The 21,300-nt window shown below is 42.9% G+C and overlaps 1 long non-coding RNA gene across 1 annotated transcript; it reads right to left on the minus strand.

Moving 5' to 3' along the window:
* Positions 1-1,179: 1,179 nt before the first annotated feature.
* LOC120996948 lies at positions 1,180-15,911 on the minus strand. The gene is made up of 3 exons (XR_005777995.1): positions 15,711-15,911; positions 12,580-12,585; positions 1,180-1,190 (listed from the first exon to the last, which is right to left on the minus strand). It is a non-coding gene; the product is annotated as an uncharacterized LOC120996948 (long non-coding RNA).
* Between the last annotated feature and the right edge of the window lie 5,389 nt (positions 15,912-21,300).

A 21,300-nucleotide genomic window follows, 5' to 3' on the forward strand; every position in this document is an offset into this window, starting at 1 on the left:
GCATTCTAACAGTGCAGGGGCAGCGAGGGGTTAATTAAGGGTGTTGTGTGAGGCTTATCCTGTGATTGTCTGGGATGGAGTGAGGTTACCACACATCCCAGTGATGTATAATTATGATAACCAAGCGCCAATCTTTATATAGCGCCAACGTATTCTGAGGCACTGTTCCCCAGCTCCATAAATGTGGCTCCCCAGGTGTTAGCTGGTCCAGATATTACTGTGCTGTAGTAGTACTGAGAAGGTCATAGCATAAGGGTCCATTCACACATCCGCAGTGTTTGGCGGATACGCAAATTGCGGATACGCAAAACACTGGGCCGGCACCCCAATAGAAATGCCTATTCTTGTCCGCAACATGTTCTATTTTTTTGTGGAGCCATGGACCGGAAATGCGGATGCGGACAGCACACTGTGTGCTGTCCGCATCTTTTACGTCCCCATTGAAAATGAATGGGTCCGCACCTGTTCCGCATAATTGCGGAACGGATCCGGACCCAAAGTGCGGACGTCTGAATGGAGCCTTACTATAACCATATGTTAGAGCCATATCAATAGATCATAGATTCAACAGGCTATTTCCCTTTTGACACCTTAAATGGCATCTGTCAGCAGTTTTGTACCTATGACACTGGCTGACCTGTTACATGTGCACTTGGCAGCTGAAGGCATCTGTGTTGGTCCCATGTTCATATGTGTCCGCATTGCTGAGAAAAATGAAGTTTTAATATATGCAAATGAGCTACTAGGAGCAACAGGGGCGTTGCCTAGAGGATATGCTCTCTCTGCAATAGCCGCAACCTCTGCACTTTGATCGACAGGGCCAGGGAGTGAAAACATCATCATGCCTATTGATAGTGACCATGGCATCCAAGGGGTTTAACAGGGTAACTGACAAGGCCATGGGTTGTTATATCTTCCAGGGAGGGGGGCTAACAATGGCTCCCCAAGGTGCCATTATAATACTCCTATCAGGCCCTGCCAGAGGCATCACCTAATAAAGTTCCTGTTTGTATTTCTCAATAGGCATAATACACTGCAATACATATGTATTACAGTGTATTTTACTAGTGATTGAGTCCCCTATTGGAGAAATACCCTTGAGGGAAAATTTAAATAAAAACAAAACATTCATAAAGTGTTAAAAAATATAAAAATTAATGTATACAAAAACTCTTTAGCCAATTAAAAATCTGTTATTATGTAAAAAAAAAAAAAAAAAAGTACACATAATCGGCATCACAGTATACTGAACAACCTAATCTATTAAATTGTCCTATAAAGTAACCCATTAACCCATACGGTGAATGGCGTAAATAAATAAATAAATATATATATATATATTAAATTATATTATATGAGGGTTACGGTGTATATATATATATATATATATATATATATATATATATATATATATATATATAATAAAGCTACCATCCTGGATTGCACTTTTTTGGGGCATGTTTTGGAAAATCAGTTCATGGCCTCAGACTTCTTTTATCAGTGCATAGGTTTGGGTGACAGCCATATTGCTATATAAATTCTCTGATATCGTGGCTGATATGCTTCTGTGGTTTAATCCTCTTTTATCCGAACTGAATAAGGTTTCAGAAGCACATCAAAGGGAATAATATGGTATCTCTATGTTGGGACACCTATTTACTGCCTGTGTATTTAAGTTCTTTGAACAGGTTCAAACTAATATTAATACAACTAGGTCACCATTTTTTGGGGCACCTTCAAATACGTTATGTCATGTTCAGTTCCCGAATCCCAGACCGTGTGTTTCTCGGTACCCTTCAATTGGTATTCTTAGATCCAAAAGCCCCACATGGTTTAACATCTGCCCTACAGTACATTCCCAATTAATTTCAGCAAAGCTTAACGCATTCTCCGACTCCAATGTTGGAGACAAGAAAAACTTTTGTCTCAAGTTTAACAAATGAAACATTCAACAAAGTTTCACAATCCTTTCACCAGCCGCCAGTATTAAATGTATGTTACATAAGATGGGTCGGTTTTCATCTGCCGCTTGTATCAGATGTGATTGTTCACAAGCCAAGTAGCCAACCTTTGACATATGATCTGGGAATGCCTGGTTATACAGAGTCTTTGGAAGGAGGTGATTGATTTTCTTTCTGAGATTATTGGGACTCCAGTACCCTTTCTTACTGAAGGGTGTCTCTTTGGGATACTTGAAGAATAGCACTGGTAGCACCACACTAACACTAGGATATTTTTAAGGGAATCTTTATTCTTTGCTCGGAAAGTTATAGAGATTAGATGGATGGATCATAGACTTCCCACAATCTCATGGTGTAAATTGGTAAATTTGATTAGAACATTCTATGAAGGTAAGGGATGTCCGGAGAAATTTAACAAATTATGGAGCTTATGGTGTGCCTCTCCACTTACTCTCTATTCCTCACAACTAAATATGTGATCTATGATCACATGGCTGCTGAGGATACTGCAGATGAGATGCCTGCATTAGCGCTTGGCTCAGAGATTCGCCATGGCCAGGTGAGAAGAGCTGGGTCACCGGGAAAAGGGCTAGTGCCACCATAGGGAAGGGGAGTTAATGCCCTTGTCTGTGCATCAGGTTCTGGAGACATGTGACCTGGAGGGGACGGGTGGAGTAAGGTGATTTCCTGCCAAGGTCCGGGAGATAGAGTGTGAAAGCTTCAAGTGAGGAGTGACCCAGAGAGCGGGACATCTGGTGGACTGAAGGCCTGACAACACCCCTGTAGCATGGAGATCCCGCTTGGGGCTACTACTTATGGACTGTATGTATACATGGACTATATATAGTTAAAGAGTCAGTCCTTCTGCGTGAGAACCATTAAGCTTGCTGAGCCCTTTAAGAGATTGCAACCATTAAGAGTGCAGCACCTTTAAGAGACTATAAATACGTGTTATGATGCAGCGCTACAAGTGATGCACCCCCCTGAGGGGTGATTATTTGCATATATCTGTATAGTAATGTTGTGCAATAAAAAACAACTACATCCCCCGGCAAAATTATAGCCAACCCAAAATGGGGCCACTGAAAATATAAGTAACCAAAAACGACGCCCTCAGTCAGCTGATCTTGACCTATACTTACTAATTAAAGTGGTTTTCCAGCCACATCAAACTGATTTCACATGGGCTTCAAGTAGTGTAAAATATAAAAGTGCTTGTATTCACCTAACTGATCCCCACCATTGCCCTTCGATTGGTGCCAGAGTCCTCATTGCGATCCACTGATGCCCCAACACAACAGGAAAGGGCCGAGAATGCCAATCAATGGTTGAGGCTTTGGTAGTCTGAAATGCTTATACTGACTGTCCCATTCAAGAACAGGGAGGAGTGTCTCAGACTACTAAAGCACAGTGTATATACATAGAGTAGTCTGAGAAGCTAGTGACCATTTTACAGTACACACACACACAGAGGACAGAGAAACAGTGAAACCACACCAGAAAGGATGAAAAGGAGGACAGCAGGTGTTTTAAGAATGAATTATGCACTTATTGTGAAATTTGTACTGTGATCCAGAGGTTGCCTTAAAGTCTTATTGTCATATTTTTTTTTTATTTGCTAGTTTATTACAGCTATTCAGTCTGTAAATGATTGTCAAAAGATCTGTAATTACCTTATAATAACAGCTTTAATTAAAAGACAGTTCCTAGGTGATTTTCTTGAAACTCAATTAGTCTGATTCGCAGAATCATTCCAAAAATTTGATTGGGATCTGAATCAATCTACCCAACTCAAAAGGCCTCCAATTGGCCTGGAAATTGGTATATGTCTGAGGTCTCTTCCTTTTTTATTTATTTATTATTTATTTAATTTATATATTTATTTATTTTTTGAGGGGAGGGAATTTTTCTTTCTCTATTTCCCCCTCCTTGCTCTTCAATACAATGACAGCAATAGCAAATAATGTCAGAGTGACACTGACATATATAGGTCTGGGTATATGCATGGTTGACAGTGTTAACAAGCAGTTTGTTTAAAAACACACTGAGCAGTAGGATTTTATGATTTTAAAAATTAAAAAAGGAAGGAAGATGGCGTTTAAACACACACCCTGTGTTAGTGGAAAAAGCAGTGTCTTGTTCTCAACAACATTACAAAAATTATGTCTTAATGGGATCAGATGCATGCCTGTGTTTGTACACACACAAGGTGGTGTCAGAAGAAGCAGTCGCTTGCTCTGAATAAGCATCCAAAAATTAAGCATTAACAGAGGCAGAATGCTTGCCCCTATTTATACACCCACATTTATTCTGATGACCTATCCTCAGGATAGATCCTCAGTATCTGATCGGTGGGAGTCCGAAACCTGGAACTTCTGCCAATAAGATGTTTGAGGACACTGCTGGGCTTACTGAAGCCTTCTCGCAGCTTATCCTTGCCAGTGATGTCATGTTCATTGGTCATGAGGAGCAGCTTAGTCCAAGTCAAGTGAACAGGGCTGAGCTGTGATACCAAGCACAGCCTCTGTGCTTGTTAAGCTGTGAGGAGGCTGCAGCACTCAACAAAATGCCATGGCCTTCTCAAAAAGCTGGTCGGTGGGGGTCCCGCTGCCTGAGTATAAGTTATCAGTATAAAACAAATCGGAAAACAACTTTAAATTCAGACAAAACAGTAGCTTGTTGTGAACAAGCCTTGAAAAGATTGTACCTTTTATTTGGGAGCACCTGCAGTACAATGTGAATGTGGAAAGGATAATGTCTTTAGGGGTAATAGTGGCTTGTGGCAGCAATAGTAGTGGCAGCAGTAGTAGCACAGCAGGGAATAGACAGTGTGTGAAGATCCTCACCGACCCATGCAACAGAAACAGTGGGAGAATGGTGATGTAAGTTTGGCGTGGAGCTGCCCACATTTGGAGAATAATGAAACAATTTTTACAGAAAGATGGCCATAAGTATCAATGCCATGGGGAATGATACAATTTGGGTCAAGGCATGGAACTGTGTCACATTTCCAGAACGCCGAGACATGTATTACGGACAGGTGGAAAGAAGTACTACTGCCTGCCTGATGAATAAAATTTGGGTAAAAACATTAAACTTTCAGAAGGATGAAACTCGTTTTATGGGCAGCTGGCCCAAACTAGTAATGCCTGCTGAATAAAATGTTGGTGAAAACTGCACCACATTTACCACTACTAAGTGGTACAACAGCAAATGCACCACCAGCAACTTGGCCAAGTGAACATTCAGCTTGCACACAAGCTAATTGCTGGTCAAGAATAGTTTTCTCATAGCCACACATTTCGTCACGGATGTTTCACGATGGAGCAGAGGACATGGAGGAGACGTCTAATCAGAAGAAGAAGAAGCATTTGAGGATGATGACAAAGACACTGTACTGCTTGCAGTGCAGTTTCTAGGTAAAATTTCTCTCAGGACGAGTGTCAAAAAAACTCCCCCCCCCCCCCCCCCGTCAAAACTGCTTGATGAAATCATATCAGAAGAGTACTTGCAACCGTCTCACCATATATATATATATATATTTTTTTTTTTATGCTTAAAGGGAACCTGTCACCGGGATTTTGTGTATAGAGCTGAGTAGATGGGTTGCTAGCACATCCGCAATATCCAGTCCCCATAGCTCTGTGTGCTTTTATTGTGTTAAAAAAACGATGTGATACATATGCAAATTAACCTGAGATGAGTCCTGTCCCTGACTCATCTCAGGAACAGGACTCATCTCAGGTTAATTTGCATATGTATCAAATAGTTTTATTTATAAAAGCACACAGAGCTTTGGGGACTGGGTATTGCGGATGTGCTAGCGGCCATCTAGCAACCCATCTACTCAGCTCTATACACAAAATCCCGGTGACAGGTTCCCTTTAACACCAGATTTGTTGAGAGCAAAAGAAAATCATAAATTACTGCTTAAACTGCTAAAAGTGGCAGGCAGAGTGGTACAGGAGAACTGCAGTATAAAGGAAGGCAATACCCTTAGAAGAGTAGTCATGAAATGCAATCATCAATAATGTGCAAAACCAAAAAACTGTCATGTTAGCATTTAATAACTAAAACCCAATCACAGCAGGTCTCAACTAGCACACGCAAGTAAATGTACAAAAACCAAGTAACATATAAAACCAGATTCAAAGCATAGATGGCAAGGCGGATTACTGTATACTGTACATAAAATGTATGGAGGTTACACCATGCCGGACAATAAAACCTCTGTGCCATGCTGTACAATAAACAGTATAACCCCTACACAGTGTAGAGGTATACTGTATATTGTGTGGCACAGTGTAGAGGTATACTGTATATTGTGTGGCACAGTGTAGGCTATATGTGTATAACATAAACATACTCCACATGAAAACTTACAGTTACTTGGCTTGGCTCTTGGGGATCTCGGACACCACTTCACCACATTGGCCGGGGGCTCAGCGGAACTGATGTTGTGTTTTATCCTAATGAGAAAGATTTCATAATAAGGATTTGGAGAAGGGGCAGAGGGATAGCAGAGCAGGGAGAGGCTGGTGCTGCTACTAGGGGGTCATACGATAGGGGAGTAATAAAGCCCACCATAATGCCCCCCCAGTAGTAATAATTCTCCTTATAATGTGCAAAACATACCCCCTTGTAATGCCCCCAGTTGAGCTAATGTTCCCATAATGTGCCAATATAAAATACTCCTTCTCAGAGCCCCCATAGTACTCCTCTCCCCCCTTCCCTATAGTACCCACCATAATGTGTCCCAGTATAAAATGCCCCTATACAGAGCCCCCCATATAAAATACCCCTTCTTTTTAGCCTCTGTAGATGCCCCTATAGTGCCACCGAATAATGTGCCAGTAATAAGTGCCCCAATAGATGCCCCCCAATCATGTGCCAGTAAGATGTGCCCCAATCATGTGCCAGTAATAAGAGCCCCCATAGATGCCCCCCAATCATGTGCCAGTAATAAGAGCCCCCCCACCATCATGTGCCAGTAGCCAGAGTGCCCCCCCTATCATGTGCCAGTAGCCCCCCTATCAAGTGCCAGTAGCCTCCCCCTTATGTGCCATTAGCCCCCCTTATGTGCCAGTAGCCCCTCTTATCTCTTATGTTCCAGTAGCCCCCCTATCAAGTGCCATTAGCCTCCCCCTTATGTGCCAGTAGCCCCCCCCTATCATGTGCCAGTAGCCCCCCTATCAAGTGCCAGTAGCCTCCCCCTTATGTGCCAGTAGCCTCCCCCTTATGTGCCAGTAGCCCCCCTTACGTGCCAGGAGCCCCCCTTATGTGCCAGAAGCCCCCCTTATGTCTGTGCCAGCAGCCCCCCTTATGTCTGTGCCAGTAGCCCCCCTTATGTGCCAGTAGCCCCCCCTTATGTGCCAGCAGCCCCCCTTATGTGCCAGAAGCCCCCCTTATGTCTGTGCCAGCAGCCCCCCTTATGTCTGTGCCAGGCTCCAGCAGCCCCCCTTATGGGCCAGCAGTCCCCCTTATGTGCCAGCAGCCCCCCTTATGTCTGTGCCAGAAGCCCCCCTTATGTCTGTGCCAGGCTCCAGCAGCCCCCCTTATGTGCCAGTATTGTAATTTTTACATATAAAAAAAAAAATTAACTTATACTTACCTCCTCCAGGATGCGATGCAGGCCTCTTCCGGCCTGTGTCCCTCGCTGGCTCAGGCGTCGCGATGACGTCATCGCGCTGCCTGCACCGGCCTCTGATAGGCTGCCGGCCTAGTGCTGGCAGTCTATCACAGGATCAGGGAGGGATCACACCTCTCCCTGCCGCATTACAGACATTTGTATCGCCGTCCTGAGGACGGCGATACAGATGAGATGACTTTAGGGATGAGTGAGCGCTTCCACAATGGAAGCGCAGCGCTCATCTCCTGCCGGTGCCCCCCTTCTGACAGTGCCCCGGGCGGCCACCCGGTCCAAGAAACAACCCTGACTGCTTGTGGATTCGGCCTGGCTGCCACAAAGAAGACCAGGAGAATGAGGACAGACTTATTCCAAATGCTGGCCAGTTCTATTTTCCCAGATGTTCTGGTGATACTCCTCATGTGCTGCAATAGAGCCCTGATACCTATGTTTGTGTTTTAAAGCCAATGGCTTAATTTAATCCTGCAAATCTTGCGCATGGCAGTGGTTTTGTGTGCTGGTTTTGAAGAAAAACGGGAGATACTCGCACAGAGCCAGCGGCTGCCTTTTGAGCCTACACCCATCGTATCAGAGGAATAACAAATTCCCGAGCTGATCACAATAGAAGCAGACATGGTCCTGACAGTTTATTGGCTGTACATTGCCTCTGCTCTTTATTGTTGCCGCTAAAACCACCCTCCCCTCTGATGTTTCCTCCTCCTCCTCAGCACTCCAGTATAGCTCCCAGATACTGTCCAAATTCACAATCATCACCAAAGTCTTCATCCTCCCTGCCATTTATCAGACTGTGATGTCATTGTGGGCTCCTTGGCCCCCTTCACAATTAACTCCTCTGTATTTGCCCCAAGTGCCACTGTCGCCAGTGACCGTCTAAATGTTGCCGCTTCTAACACAAGTCATCAGCAGGAAGACTTTACTCTCGAGAGTATGTTCCACAGTACATGGGATTTTGTTGCCCCTTCTTAAGGAAAAAGAAGGCACCCCACTAGGAGGGGGCAGTGAAGACAGAGATGATACAATGCTGGGGGATCAAGGAGGAGGAGCAAGAGGAATGCTGTGACCCATGGCTCCAAGGCACAGTGTCAGAATCAGAGGTGACATTGACATAATCCTGCTCTGACTGAGAGGTAGAGTGAGCTATCCAGTCCACAATCTCATCCTCTTTATGCTCATCAATAATCTGGTGCCGATCAGAAGCTAGTGAGAACTGCGGCCTACTGCTATTACTACTGGATGGACGACTGGTGCTGCTATTGCTGTTTGTACTACAACTCATATTCTGACATTCAGATGATGAAGCATGGATCTTTTGTTTGCCACTGTTCCGTTTACCAGACATGTTATTATATGAGGCCTATAAATGAAAAGACACAGGTTTGGTACATGGATTCTTAAAATGGCACTACCAAAATTGCAAGTGTTTTTTTTTATAATTTTCAGACAGAGGTGCAATTAAACATCCCTTCCCTTCTACAAACACACTCCTCACTGGTATTGACTATTTACTTTTACACAATACACTGCGTGCAGAATTATTAGGCAAATGAGTATTTTGACCACATCATCCTCTTTATGCATGTTGTCTTACTCCAAGCTGTATAGGCTCGAAAGCCTACTACCAATTAAGCATATTAGGTGATGTGCATCTCTGTAATGAGAAGGGGTGTGGTCTAATGACATCAACACCCTATATTAGGTGTGCATAATTATTAGGCAATTTCCTTTCCTTTGGCAAAATGGGTCAAAAGAGGGTCTTGACAGGCTCAGAAAAGTCAAAAATAGTGAGATATCTTGCAGAGGGATGCAGCACTCTTAAAATTGCAAAGCTTCTGAAGCGTGATCATCGAACAATCAAGCGTTTCATTCAAAATAGTCAACAGGGTCGCAAGAAGCGTGTGGAAAAACCAAGGCGCAAAATAACTGCCCATGAACTGAGAAAAGTCAAGCGTGCAGCTGCCAAGATGCCACTTGCCACCAGTTTGGCCATATTTCAGAGCTGCAACATCACTGGAGTGCCCAAAAGCACAAGGTGTGCAATACTCAGAGACATGGCCATTGGTAAAGGGCAGAGAGCTCCAGTCCGACTCAGACGCCAGCAAGGTGGAGGTGGAGTACTGGTTTGGGCTGGTATCATCAAAGATGAGCTTGTGGGGCCTTTTCGGGTTGAGGTTGGAGTTAAGCTCAACTCCCAGTCCTACTGCCAGTTTCTGGAAGACACCTTCTTCAAGCAGTGGTACAGGAAGAAGTCTGCATCCTTCAAGAAAAACATGATTTTCATGCAGGACAATGCTCCATCACACGCGTCCAAGTACTCCACAGCGTGGCTGGCAAGAAAGGGTATAAAAGAAGAAAATCTAATGACATGGCCTCCTTGTTCACCTGATCTGAACCCCATTGAGAACCTGTGGTCCATCATCAAATGTGAGATTTACAAGGAGGGAAAACAGTACACCTCTCTGAACAGTGTCTGGGAGGCTGTGGTTGCTGCTGCACGCAATGTTGATGGTGAACAGATCAAAACACTGACAGAATCCATGGATGGCAGGCTTTTGAGTGTCCTTGCAAAGAAAGGTCGCTATATTGGTCACTGATTTGTTTTTGTTTTGTTTTTGAATGTCAGAAATGTATATTTGTGAATGTTGAGATGTTATATTGGTTTCACTGGTAAAAATAAATAATTGAAATGGGTATATATTCGTTTTTTGGTAAGTTGCCTAATAATTATGCACAGTAATAGTCACCTGCACACACAGATATCCCCCTAAAATAGCTAAAACTAAAAACAAACTAAAAACTACTTCCAAAAATATTCAGCTTTGATATTAATGAGTTTTTTGGGTTCATTGAGAACATGGCTGTTGTTCAATAATAAAATGAATCCTCAAAAATACAACTTGCCTAATAATTCTGCACTCCCTGTACAATGAGTTAACCAAAACTATATATTGATACAATGTGTTGAATGAAACTGGTATGATGATGTGGTACAATGCAGTGCATTGATTGAAACTGGTATACTGATGTGTTGAAATGCCTAATTGCAAACGATAGCTAAATTGAAACAGTTTTTTTGGTAACTAACAGAGGCTCAATTAAACATGCCCTGTTATGAACGCAGTGCTAAAATTTAATGAACTGCTTAAAGGGCTTCTGTCACCCCCAAAACACATTTTTCATTTTTGGGCTTGCTAAAATCCTTATTGAACGACTATTCCCTATATAGGGCTCTTACCTTGGTCTGGTGCTTCGTTTCATAAAAAAAAATCGATCTTTTAAAATATGCAAATGACTTAACTACCAGCAAGTAGGGCGTCTACTTGCTGGTAGCCGCCGCATCCTCCTTTTAAAAAACCGCCCCCTCCTCCTGTTGATTGACAGGGCCAGCGAGCGCTCTCCTCCTCCGGCTGGCCCTGTCAGCATTTCAAATCCCGCGCCTGTCTTCATTCGGCGCAGGCGCTCTGAGAGGACGCTCGCCTCCTCAGCACTCCCTCAGTGCGCCTGCGCCGATGACGTCACCGAAAGAGAAGACGTCATCGGCGCAGGCGCACTGAGGGAGTGCTGAGGAGGCGAGCGTCCTTCTCTCAGAGCGCCTGTGCCGAATGAAGACAGGCGCGGGATTTGAAATGCTGACAGGGCCAGCCGGAGGAGGAGAGCGCTCACTGGCCCTGTCAATCAACAGGAGGAGGGGGCGGTTTTTTAAAAGGAGGATGCGGCGGCTACCAGCAAGTAGACGCCCTACTTGCTGGTAGTTAAGTCATTTGCATATTTTAAAAGATCGATTTTTAATGAAACGAAGCCACAGACCAAGGTAAGAGACCTATATAGGGAATAGTCGTTCAATAAGGATTTTAACAAGCCCAAAAATGAAAAATGTGTTTTGGGGGTGACAGAAGCCCTTTAATTATACACTGTAGCAAATGTGCAGCTGTTTTATCAGTGATTAAAAGAGGCACAATTACACATCTCCTTCCACACTGGTATCGACGCACTGAAATGCTTAATTGCAAATGGTAGCAAAATCAAAGATGGTTTTTAGAAAAAGGGGCGATTGCACAGCGTTTGCAGCAAAATGTATAGCATTGATTCTGGAGGTGCAGGCAAAAAGCTATTTTTACATATTTATTTATTTTTTAACAAAGTTGACTGTTCATGTACAGAAAAAAATGAGGTTGGTTCAAGATTTAGTTTATTGCAGACTGTGCATTTCATTCTTAAAGAGTAACTAAACATTTGATTACATTTTTGTTAAAATGTCCCTAATGCCATAGTAACACTTTTTGTACTATGCTTTATTAATGCTTTTTGTATTTTTAATAGACTTTACTCCCCCTAAAGCACACCATTCCCTATGAGCTTAAAATTGACTTTTCTGTACACCGCTGACTGCTCAGTTTGTGAATGGCGCCGCAGTGCAGGGAGTAGCAGCAATGTTCATCCTGCCCGTGCCCCCCGGAGGTTTACTAAATGCTGGCATAGCACATGGGTACCCTGTAACCATATGCAATGCCAGGATTAGTTGAACGGAGTGGGCTCCTGCCTGTGCCTGCTTCGCTACGCTAAAAGCTGACATGCAGGACAGAAAAGTCAATTTTAAGCGCACAAGGAAAGGTGCGCTTTAGGAGGGGTAAAGTCTATTAAATATACAAAAAGCATTAATAAGGTATATTACATAAAGTGCTATTATGGAATTAGAGACATTTTTTTTTTTTTTAAATTATCAAAACTTTTTAAACTTTTGATTTGCTGCCAGCACCTGCCCTCGATATGAATCACACAGAATTCTGAGTGAACACCCGGTTGTTTCCATGCTAAAATTCAGAATAATGATTGAATCTACCTAACTAAATACTGCATGTCCCTATACTGACTCAAGATGCTGTAGGGTCAGTATAGGGACAAGGTTGATGGTTGCTTCTTGCAGACACATCCAAGACACATGCATCTCATATCTATCCGCCTATCAATAAATACATCTATCTGGGACAAATCTACTGAAAAATCTGTGACAAGTCCAAATACTGTGTAGCACGCGGATTGCGCCATGAATTCGAGGCATATTTTGCTATGATTATCAGGCTGGACCCTCATGTTGGGAAATGATATTGTAATAGTGATATTGTATTGGACGTGTGCAAGTGCATTTACGATACTTGTCTCTTTAGGGTGAGCATTACTCTTGTTTTCCATGTATCATTATTACTGTGTAATTGTTTCAATGCAGGCTCTGTAGAGAGATCTAAGATGAAGAAAATTGCAGCTAAATGGCAGTGAAGTAATGTATTATGTTCATGGCTGGGGGTTTACATGGGGAACAATACACGGAAACAAACAGCATATTTTAACAATTACCGCTGTGTGAATTGCTTAAAAATCAGTGGAGAATATGCCTGTCATAATAATAACATCTCTCAGATTTCATTTATGGCTTCATTGTTATTATTTTGTGCCATAAAAATATCCTGCCAATAATTTATATCTTTTGTTCATTTGTATTTCACAAAGTGATCCAGCCATTAGGAAGATTTGTACTGTATGGTTGTGTTCCCAGCAGATGAGCTATTACCCCATCTGTTTTCTGCAGCTTACTGTATGTGAGAAGCGGTGAGGAGTCAAGCTGCGCTCGTCTTGAGTTATTAGGTGACGGTCCCTTCCTTACTACAACCTAATATGGTGTTTTATGCTTTTTTTATGTGCTGTTATGACTCCCTTCCCCGATGAATATTGAAAGCAGAAGAAAATATTTGACATTATGTTAAATTCAACTGCAAAGGCCAAAAATAAACGAAAATCCATGGAATCTGCCTACACACTGGACCGTGATCATGACGTTTTTTTTTTTACCTGGATTGATTAGCACGTTGATCTCCATCAGTAGAGTTTTGTTGAATGGTTACTGCCCATGCATATAGCTGTATTATAGATCCATGCAGCTATGGGCCCATATTGTAAGTGGTGCTCATAGACTGTTAAGGCCAATACTATAACTGTAAAGGTTCTCGTTCTTCCAGGTCATGGTAATAAATCAGAGCATCAGTCAGCATAATATTCTTGTCTTTATCATCAACATGAGGTCAAGGGCCTCATGGAGGTAAGATGTTGATTGCATTTGCATGACTAAAGTTATTAGTTGTGATTAAACTGCCCCAGGAGATGTGTTAGAACAGGGTTGTAAGTGACAGGCATTTTGGCAGATTATGAAAAACAGAATATTCTGACTGAAGCATGAGCCACCAGTATTTATGCTGGAGATTACATGTACAAGTCATTCTAATTGAGAGAGGCAATTGAATGGCCATCAAAACGTCTTCAATAGATACAACAAGTTCAGTTGCTCTGAATTAATATACTGATAACCAATACTATGGCTTTTCTAATAGTTGGTTATGGGCCTATAGTGTCAGTTTTGGGCTAGGGGCTCATACTATGTTTTTTTTTTTTTTTTTCCTGTACATGAAGTAGTCTCACTTAGATCTAGGCACTATATAGTCCAGGTAGTACACAGATCTCATATAGCTCCACAGCAAAATTTTGTTTGGCAATACAAAAGACAGACTTTCTTTTTTTTTAACATCTTCCAATCTTTTATTGCGACCCCCAGACAAGTAAAAACAGCAACGTTTCGGCTGAAACTCAGCCTTTGTCAAGCCTAATGACATCCACATTGTTACACATATATATACCCCACATATAAAAACACACCCCCTCAAATCACCAATGAGAGAGAGAGACAGAAGAGACTGGCACCGTTGAGGAGTGGCAATTTCCCTTGCCCTCCATGCTGCAACTGTAGTGGCATCATGAAAGGCAACGGTTTTGCGCACCCCTACAGCGGTAAGTTGTTCAAAATTAGAGGACACTATACATGTAGATCCACTGGATGTGGTATACATGATACAGTGCCCTTGCAGCTTGATATACGTGGGGGAGACCACGATGGAATTGAGAGAGAGAATTAATCAACATAAAAGTACAATAAGAAAAGGGGCGCTAGATAAACCAGTTGCTAAACATTTCATTGAACATAACCATTCCATAAACCAATTACGATTTCGTGCTATTGATAGTGTAGGATACCTGAGACGGGGTGGTGATAGAAAGAAAATCCTGAGAAGGAAGGAACTTAAATGGATTCACACCCTTAGGTCCCTTCAACCATTTGGCCTTAACATAGAATTTAACGTCACTTCCATTGACTAAGATGGGTAGCTAGTATGTTCTCTAGGTATCTAGACATCTTGTTTTTTTTTTGAAACAATTTTTATTGTTTTTTTTTTTTTTTTAAATAATCCATACATATGAATATTGTAAAATATCACACAATAGTGCAAATACAGTATAAGGCTTGAGTTACAATCGTCACAACTGTGTAAAGACAAAATATGAATATCCATTATAGATATTATCATATGCATATGTCAGAAAACCTGAAAGTGTAACAAAGAACTTTGGAACACCTGGATATAAAATAAAAGATGTTGGAGGAGGTTTACCCAATCGTGAGAAATGGTATAGCAGCTTTACACAGGTCAGTGATGAATGAAACAATGAGGGAGACGCACTTTAAAATTATACACTGTGCCTTATATGGTTTTGACATGCCATTCAATAGCGCAAAACCAGATAGGATTGTGGCATGTCCGAGATGTTCCACCCCCAAAACTGATCTGCTACATGGGCTGTGGAGCTGCACAAAATTAGAAGACTATTGGAATATGGTGAGAACGATCTTACGAAATGGCAGTAATTCTAAAGAGGAACTCGACATCCAAATAGTAATGTTGCATGCAAGAAAACAGGGGGAGTCTAATGAAGGTGAAAATGATAATGGGCAGAATAAAGGCCTCACGGCAATGGGACATAGGATAGTTCTGGAAGCAAAGAGATGTCTGTTGTCGGCATGGCTTAAATCAGAGGTACCATCAAAGGCTGAATTTTTGAGACGTCTGAGGCATATGCTACACTTGGAGTGGCTAGAAGCAATAGGTAGAAAGGAAGCGGCTGGGAAAAAATTGTACAGGACATGGAAAAAATTCATGTTAAACTTCATGGAGGAGGCAGAATCAGTTAGAATCATGAGACCGTTCGCCCTAACAGCTTGGTACCTGCAGGAAGACATCAAAGGACGGCTAGGTAGGCTTAAAGTATGTGATCGGTAGAGATATAAGACAGGACAAGTAAGAGGAGACAAAGGGGTATCAGGAAAAGTGTATTAATGGTGATGACGAACAAGTTGGCGCTCAGAGAGATGTGTTTACCCTTGTTAGATATACTTTGATCTGTTATTATTTGTTGGATTACATGGGGGGGGGAGGGAAAAAAAAATATAAAAAAAATGCATAGTATTGTGTTGTCAGCTCTGAACTGGGATATGTCACCTAAAATGCATAATATAGAAGATTATGGAAATGTAATCTTTATTGTATGATGGATGATACTGTATTGATATCTTTTTATGATCATGACACAATACTAATAAACATCTTTATTAAAAAAAAAAATAAAAGATGTTAGGTAAAATTTCTATATAATTTCCATAAAGACCAAATACTAAGAAATGTATTTCTTGATTTTAACTCCCAATGTGAGAGTTCTTCAAGGCGGTAGAATTGATCGACTTTGGCTATCCAGTGGTCTATAGAAGGGATGACTGAACTGTGCCAGTTTATGGGGATGAGTAGACGTGCAGCTGAGATCAGAAAGGAAAAGAGGGTTTTTTTGTGGACGTCCACCCCCTGTATGCCAAAGGACAATAGTGCAATCTCAGGGGAAGTGGGGAGGTTAGTCTTGCATATGTTATTGGTTAATTTGAATATTTTCTCCCACCAGGGCTTTAGCAGAGGGCATTCCCACCAGATATGGAAAAAAGAACCTTTATTTTTCTCACATCTCCAGCATTTGTCTGGGACACTTGGATAGAACGAGGAGATCTTGTCTGGGGTTCTGTACCACCTAGATAATACCTTATAACCGTTCTCCTGTATTCTAACACATCTTGAGAGTTTGTGTGGTGCAATGAAGAGTTTGGTCATTTCCGGTTGAGAGAATTGTCTTCCCAGATCCTTTTCCCATTGTGTTATTACTGCTAGTTTGCCACTTGGAGAGGATAGGGTAAGTTTTTTATAAAGAACGGAAATTAACTTAGATGGGTAATTTGTAGACTTCAAAAGACTTTCAAACCAATCTAGGGGTTTCTGCATATTTAGGGATTTAGTTCTAAGGCTGATTTCTTTACTGATATAAGTAAGGAGTAAGGTATGTAAAGGAGTAGCTTCCAATTTGTTTGAAAGAGACTCCCCAGAGAGGACACACCCGTTAACGTCCAGAAGATCAGTTATTAATTTAGTAGATGATCTGATCCTTAGAGGGCATGAGTCTTTCAGCTCTTTTGGAGCTAATGAGATAATATCTCCTACCTGGAGGAGAGGGGAGGGCAGAGGTAGGGCACAGCAATTGGCGGAAAACCACTTCCATACCTTTAATGAGGTGCGAACTATAGGGTTTGGAATAGAGGAGAAGGCAGGGAGAGGGCTGTCCGACAGCAGCAGGGCTCTAATAGTAGAAGGAAAGAAAATATTTTCTAACGGTAACCATTGCTTGTGATTTACAGGCCGAAGCCAATCAATCACTCTAGTTAAGTGTATAGCCTTCATATAAAGCTCCGGGTCAGGTAAACCTATCCCTCCTAGCTGTTTAGGTTTTGTTAATGTAGCAAAGGAAATTCTAGGTTTTTTATCTTGCCAAATAAATTTCCGGATCTGGGAGTTCAAAGACCTAAAAAAGGACCTAGGGATGGCAATTGGGAGGACTTGCAGGAGGTAAGTAAGTCTTGGAATTACCAGGGACATCACCAGGTTTTTTCTACCAAACCAAGACAAGTAAGGGTGATCCAGGGAATCGAGCTGAGCAACAATGGCCCTCAGGAGGGGGGTGTAGTTGAGCTGAAACAGTTCTGGGAGATGGGAAGTTAATTTAATGCCTAAGTATGTCAAATGTCTACCAGACCAGTTAAAAGGGGAATTTAATTGAAGGGCGGAAAGTTGTAAAGACAGACTTTCTGATGCATTTACTATTTTTTTATTTAATTATTTTTTAAAAATTACTAAAAACGCTGTCCTCCCTTTAGTGGATTTCTACGTCGGAAAAAGTGGAACAGGTTTACAATTGCGGCGCTCATTCTAAAAACCATAGTTCTCAATGTATTCACACTAGACAACTGGCATAAATATATTGATAACTCTCCTGCTTTCCTTCACACTGTATATTTCAAAATTGGCTGTCTGTAGCCACTAGTGTTGGGCGAGCATGCTCGGCCGAACACTAGTTCAGCTCGAGCATCGCTATGCTCGGCAAATCGCGGTGTTCGGCCGAACACCACGTGTGCATGATTGCGATGCTCGAGACTCCTCCCCACACGTTTGTTGGCTGCTACACAGCAAATAAATGTGCAGGTAAGTACTTCCATTCACTGTAATGCCATAGCCATGTTGGCAACTGGCATTACAGTGATTGGCTGGCCGAAACGCATCATCGGGTGCTATATAGCACCTGATGACACGTGTTCGGCTCAGACTTAGGGCTCATGCACACGAAAGTATTTCCGCTTCCGTTCCGTTTTTTTGCGGACCGCATGTGGAACCATTCACTTCAATGGGGCTGTAGAAAATACAGAAGTTACTCCGTGTGCATTCCGTTTCCGTTTGTCCGGCCCTTCCGCAAAAAAGTAGTGCATGTCCTATTATTGTCCGCAAATCACGGTCCGAGGCCCCATTCAAGTCAATGGGTCCGCAAAAAATACGGAGCGAACACATCCGTATGTCATCCGTATTTTGTGGATCCATACTGTAGAAATGCTATGCCCAGCCCAAATTGCTCATGTGTTTGATGATTAATAAGTTACTGTTTCTGTATACGATCCGCAAAAAAATGATCAAATACGGAAACCATAAGGATATGTTTTGTGCAGTAATAAAACTGAAGAGGACTTAAGTCAGAGAGGGAAAAAAAACGGACCGCAAAACAACGGTCGTGTGCATGAGCCTTTAGTCAGGGAGAGCTGTGCTGCAGAAGGGACAGATAGTGTAGGGAGTGAAAAAGTACTATTTTATTGAAAAAACTTGTTAGAGACCCAAAAATCCTTTTAAGGACTATTGATGTATCTGGCAGCAATATAATTATTAGCGCAACCTGCGTTAAATTGCGTGGAATTGTGAGAGAAACCCAAAAGTCCTTTTAAGGACTATTGTTGTATCTGGCAGCAATATATATTTTTAGCACAACCTGCGAGAAATAGCTTGCAATTATTTGACCACTGCAGACAGTGACATTATCTGCGCTACATCTCCTGTATAACGTGTGCGCAGCCTAAAAATATCTGTGACATCCAGTGTACTTTTTCCATAGACTGTGTCCGCTGCGGACAGTTTCATTACCTGCACTACATCTCCTCTCCAGTATAACGTTAGCGCATTCGAAATATCAGTGACATTCAGTGTAATTTTTTTAGCTGCTGGTGACTGCGACATTATCTATGCTACATCTCCTGTGTAACGTGTGCGCAGCCTAAAAATATCTGTGACATCCAGTGTACTTTTTCAGTAGACTGTGTCTGCTGCGGACAGTTACATTACCTGCACTACATCTCCTGTATAACGTTTGCCCATCCTAAATATCAGTTACATTAATTCAGTGTAATTTTTTTATTAGCCGCTAGTGACAGCGACATTACATGCTCTATACCTCCTGTATAACGTTTGCGCGTCCGAAATATCAGTGACATTAATTCAGTGTCATTTTTTATTAGCCGCTGGTGACAGCGACATTACTTGCGCTATACCTCCTGTATAACGTTTGCACATCCTAAAATAATCTGTGACATTCAGTGTACTTTTTTCATAGACGCTGCGGACAGCGACATTATCTGTGCTACATCTCCTGCTTAACGTATGCGCATCCTAAAAATATCTGTGACATTCTGTGTACTTTATTTGCGCATACACTTACAAAACCTTCGCTACTGTACGTGTGACATGCTTTCAAGCATATATACCATTTAATATGCGCAAGGCGAGCAGTAAGGGACGGGGAAAAGGCTGTGCTGCTGATGGTGCATGCAGAGGCCGTGGTCCTGGGCGCAGTGAAACTGTGCTTGCTGCCAGAGCACAAGAAACACACTTATCCACGATACCTAGCTTCATGCCCCAGTTTGCAGGGCGGCGCAGGACACCACTCTTGTAGTCAGACCAGTGCGACCAGGTGGTCGGTTGGATTGCAGCACATAATGCTTCCAGTCGGTTAAGCACAAAGTCAAGTCTCAGTAGAAAAGAGCCTGGTCAACAGAATCCTCACCCTGATCCTCCTTCCTCCCACCATGGAGAGTCTTGGCAAACAAGTGATTCCACACTCGGATATTCCGAGCAGCTCTTTTCATCGCCATTCCTTGATTTGGGCCTCTCGACAAGCCCGCTTGAAGAGGGACATGAGGAGATATTGTGGCCTGATTCCCAAACTCTTGAACATCCACAGTCACAAAAAGATGACGGTGGGGAACGGCAATTAGTGTTTCACAAGGTGGATGATGATGATGAGACACAGTTGCCAATAAGTCAACCGCAATTAGTGTCTCAAACTGTTGATGATGAGGATGAGACACAGTTGTCAATAACTGAGGTTGTTGTTAGGTCAACAACTCAGGAGGATAACCAGAGTGAGGAAGTGGAAGAGGAGGTGTGGACGAAGAAGTCACTGACCCAACCTGGGAAGGTGGCAAGCCGAGCGAGGACAGCAGTACAGAGGGGGAGGGATCCACAGCACCGCAACAGGCTGAAAGAGACAGTGCGGTGACAAAAGGGAGAAGGCGGGCCACACCAAACAGGCCCACAACCGTTCCCCGGAGCACCCCCTTGCGGTAATCTCCCTTGCCAAGGAGTAGGTGTTCAACAGTCTGGCGCTTTTTTTTGCGGCTGATAAAAGAATTGTCATTTGCAACCTGTGCCGTACCAAAATGAGCAGGGGCATTAACACTAGGAACCTCAACACCACCAGCATGATCTGCCACATGGCATCAAAGCACCCTATCAGGTGGGCCAAATGCCTGGGTCCACAATCAGTGTGTGCGGGTCACACCACTGCCTCCTCTTCCCCTGTGTTACACGCTGGCCAATCCCTTGTCCAATACGCAGGCCTGGATGCCTCCCGCCATGCACCTGAACCTTTGCAAGCACCATCAGCTAGCACATCCACTTCTATGTCCCAGCGCAGCGTACAGATGTCTATACCCCAGGCCTTTGAACGTAAGCGCAAATACCCAGCCACCCACCCACAGGCCATAGTAGTGCTATGGCCTGTGGGTGGGTGGCTGGGTAAATATGCACCTTTCCAAATTGCTGGCCCTGGAAATGTTGCCATTTAGGCTTGTGGACACTGAGGCTTTCCGCAGACTGATGGTGGTGGCTGTCCCGCGGTACTCTGACCCAGCCGACAATATTTTTAACGGTGTGCAGTCCCAGCCTTACACCAGCATGTGTCCCGTAACATCACCTGTGGCCTCACCAACGCAGTTATTGGGAAGGTCCACTTAACGACTGACACATGGACAAGTGCTTTTGGCCAGGGACACTACATTTCCCTGACGGCACACTGGGTGAAAATTGTGGAGGCCGGGAGCGAGTCATACCCTGGGATGGCACAGGTGCT

The sequence above is a fragment of the Bufo bufo genome, chromosome 4 (genome assembly GCF_905171765.1).
Source record: "Bufo bufo chromosome 4, aBufBuf1.1, whole genome shotgun sequence".
In the NCBI taxonomy this organism is placed as follows: Eukaryota; Metazoa; Chordata; class Amphibia; order Anura; family Bufonidae; genus Bufo; species Bufo bufo.